Genomic DNA, 4,526 nt, shown 5'->3' with positions numbered 1-4,526 from the left:
TTCATTTAGCTCCAAGCCTCCACAGAAATACCCTTCACTTTAGATTGAGGATTTTTTTGGCACCTTCTATAATACTGCATTTTGTTGAATTCTTTCATTACACAAATGTTTCCTTTGTTAATTCTCAGCCCATCATACTTCAACACTGTTACAACAGTCCACACAATTGGAGTAATCTCCATATCAATACCTTTCACATGTGAGCACAGATTCTTACCATCAATGTGTAGAAAACCTTCACAATATCAGGATATTTGTTTCCTGACATTTCCAGAAATTGTTTCAGTTGTTCTTCCTTCAAGACATTTCTCACATCATTGAGGTTCTGCCCTTTCAACCAGTTGAATGTGATTAGTTTAGGATTGTTGATGGATTTCCTGCTTGATTCATGCAGGAACTTCTCGATCTTCTCATCATCATCTGAAAACCAATTCTCTAGGTGCCCACCCCTTTTTACAGCACATGTTTTCATTTGTTTTTACAAGGGAGGTGTTGAGTCGATGATGCAGAGATGAATTTTGAGAAGGGGTAAAGAAATTAGCAGATTCAAGTGAAGTCTGGAGATTCTCACTGAAGAAGAATTAGACAGTCTCCCTAGAGCGTCTAATGCTAGAAAAGTTTATCTAAAAAGAAAATTTTGAATTTGGTTATCCTTTGTGAAGATTTTGAAGATTTTCCAATGAATAATTATGCCACTTTGAAGATTGGAAAATTTGATTAGGAAAGAACTAGACACTCATTGTGTTTGAAGCCATTAGAAGGTCTTCGAAGCGTCTATTGATGGATGCTCCATTCTAGGAAAGGAAGATATTGGTTTGGCGATTCTATTACATTTTGTTTGGGGAAGCAAGAATCAAAACCAATTCAATCTTAAATTAAAAATCCTCTACTGACACGTAAGAAAAAGAGCACAATTTGAAGATATTATTCAAGTAAATCTTTTACAATTTCTCTCGCAACAATACTAGACTTAATTATAATCAATGCGATGAATCGAATTTGGAAACAATACATTGGAAAGTGAAACGAAAATAAGAGTTTCGAACTCTAGTTCACTGGATTCACAATTGTAATGTTAAAAGATGACTTAGAATTATTTGACCACTTCTATACTAACATCTTTATCATGCTAGACGGTCTAACACTTCTATTAGACAGTCTCTGCCGCACAGGAATTAAAAATTCTTTTAATTTGATCGCAAAATGAATGCTATCAAATAATAGTCTAACTTCATTTTTAAGCATGGTAAGTTAAATGATTCCATTTCAAATCGTTATTTATTAAATACTAATTACATATTATATCTATTTATTTTAGAAAATGTATTTAGATCAAACAATTGTTCATGAAAAAGTGTACTAAAAGTTAACAGTGTAACAAGTACCATATGAACAACACGACTTTAACATTATTTATCATAATTTCAGGGCTGGTGATGGCTTTAATAGGTTCTCTCCTCAGTGTACTAGTGGTAAGCATACACCAGTTATGATTTACTGGAATTTTCACATGGTTCTGTAAATATCCCAGTGCAAGTCATGATTTTCTGGAATAGAGTTGAACGAAAAATAACATGGATTGTTGGTCCAATATTTTTATAAAAAAATACACTATGTTTAGATTTGCATACAAACTCAAGATGGAAATAAAGTATTAATTTATCTTCTATCGTTGTGTATTCTCTAATATATCTATTTTTTTTATTAGCAATCATAGATAACATTACGTTATATCACAGGTATATCCAACATTATACTCAAAGATTGTGTTTCACACATGCTTTGATTTATTGTCTAGGTTCAACTTGACTAAATAAGAATGATTTAATTTTGAAAGTTTGGGTGAAAGAAAAGACAATATCTTCTGCAAGAAGAATGATGCCATTGATACTAGAGAAAATGAAGGAAAAAAAGAAGAATAAGATTTGAATGAAGTATTATATAATGTTAAGTTTCTGTCAAACAGGAAACTTCATTTTAAGTTAGAGTTTCGTTTTAGTAAGGAATAATCCAAACAAAATTTTATTATTTTTGGATGCGATAACAAACTTGTGATATGAAATATTAATATGTTGATTATTCTTTGGATTTATATATAGCTTACATGAGTTTAAAAGGTCTATGTTAACTTCATTTGATCATAATTCATCTTTTTATGTTTGTTAATTACTTGTACGAAATATGAAACTTCTACATAATGAAGAATTGCTATATTTTTCAGGCAGTTGTGATGCCAAGTTTATGCTTTTTGAAAATTGTGGGAAAAAATGCAACACGTACACAGGTATGAATCTGGCTGATCCAGATACTCTCTTTTTTAGCCGCATTTCACGTATGAAATATTAATATCATTAGTTTTATTCATTGAGGTATTAATATGATCATTAATTTCAGAAAGGGAACCTTTATATTTGTTGAATTAGTGACAAATTAGTAAATAAAAACAACTATTTATTCATGTTTATCGTTACAAGTTAGATGTTTCATTCTTCTGATTTCTCATCTTATCCCCATCGAAAAATAACATGCCACTATAAATAGCAAGATTATGTTTTATTCATTTTAATTGAAGTCTCATTTTAAATATAAGATTGAAAAATTAATATGTTATTTGGTTTCCTATTTCAAAGCCCATCTATGCTCCCATGAACAAAGTGCATGCATATTTTATGTTTTCCCCTTACATCAATGTTCTTAGTCCCTTGTATTGTGTATTTTTATTTTAAAATAATTGTTAAAAAAATAGTTTAAGAAAGTTTTTAGAGGAGAAAAAACTTATCAAATAATTTCTTACAAGTATTTTGATCGTTCAACTAAGTGAATGAAATTAAAGTGTTATATTTATAATTTTAAGAAATTACAATGATTTACATTAAATTTTCAGTAGACAATCTGATGAAGATGTTTAGATCTTCTAGTGGTCTAGTGGAAAGAAATAAAATATAGTCTATTAAAGACCAAAGACTAGTTAAATCGTCTAGTGTGTATTTGTTATAACTGTCTTAACATTTTTTTAAGATGATTTTCTATTATTTCATTCCTTAGATTCTATACAAGGATGACACATTATATATTGTGATACTTTGTTTATTAAACCTTCCAGCATTAATAAAAGTAATTTCTTACAATCTTGTTCTTAGCTTGCTTGTTATTGTTGTGAACCCAACAATTGACATTGTCTATGGGAACAAGAAAAATAAAGTCAAGAAGTTGAAGACCTGGCCACCAATATACTTAGTAGCTAAAATCTTGATAGCTAATGTTAGATACCAATTTAGAAACTACTCTATAAAATTTTATTAATAACATAAACTACTTTAGATACCATAAATTTTTTAATTTGTAAAATAGTATCTAACTTAGTCAATATAATGACTAATTATTTTTGCCTCTAAATTAGTTGATATTTAATAATTTTCTTGTCTTGGGAGAACATTGAGGTGAAGCATGAGGATGAGGTTATATAAAACTTTACTATTCTTAATATTGTGCCAAAGACGTATGAACATTTTAAAGATGCTTTGTTGTTTGAGAAGGAGCGACACCATTACTTTTGAGGAGGTGTAAACCTCAACAAGGACTAAGGAGTTTCATAAGTTTTAAGAGTCTAGGGGAGAGGATAATAGGTTGAGTTTGAATGTGTTGAAGTCAAAGAAAAAGAAAATGAAGGAGTTTAAGGGAAAAAGTCAAACCAATACTCATTAGACAATATGACAATGCCATAAGAAATGTCACTTCAAGTTTAGTTGTCCACAAAAGGAGAGAAATAGAAAAGATAAGAAATCTCATTTCAAGAAGAAATTTATTGATGTTAGATAGCCTCTAATAGGTACGAGTTTGCAGGGTCTTTTGTGGCATCTGTGTCTGATACATAAAAGAGTTTGGTCATGGACTCATGATACACCTATCACATATGTTCTTTGAAGGAGTTCTTTGACATCTTGGAACTGAAAGAATGTCGAGTAGTCCTTCTTCAGAACAATAAATCTTGTAAGGTGCGAAGTATGGGGTCTATCAGATTAAAGATGTTTGATTATATGGAGATGGTGTTGCAAGATAGGAGGTATGCTCCATAGCATATACAGTTAACCAACTATAAGTCAACATGTTTGATCATAATGGTTTAACAACAAATATTGTACAAGGAATAATGACGATTCTAAGGAGAGAATCTATAATAGCTAAGGGGGAGAAAAAGAGGCAGTTACATCTTAGAAAGTTCAACAATTATCACATATACCTTTGTGGCTAGTTAGACAAAGCAGGATAAGGCAAAGTTGTTGCATCAAAGGTTGGAATACATTAGTTAAAGGGTTTGGTGGAGTTGGAAAAGCAAAATCAACTAAGAGATGAGAAGATGGAGTTTTGTGATTACTACATACTGAAAAAGTCTTATACATTAAAGTTTAAGACTAGTAAGCATGTGTCCAGTAGACTGTTTGGGTATGCTCATGCAAACTTATGGGGTCCAACGCATTCTCAGACTCATGGTAGATGATCTTATTTCCTTACTGTCATAGATAATT

Source organism: Phaseolus vulgaris, chromosome 1 (genome assembly GCF_051622355.1).
Source record: "Phaseolus vulgaris cultivar YP4 chromosome 1, ASM5162235v1, whole genome shotgun sequence".
Classification (NCBI taxonomy): domain Eukaryota; kingdom Viridiplantae; phylum Streptophyta; class Magnoliopsida; order Fabales; family Fabaceae; genus Phaseolus; species Phaseolus vulgaris.
The sequence above is the reverse complement of the archived record's forward strand: the minus strand, read 5'-3'. Positions refer to the sequence as shown.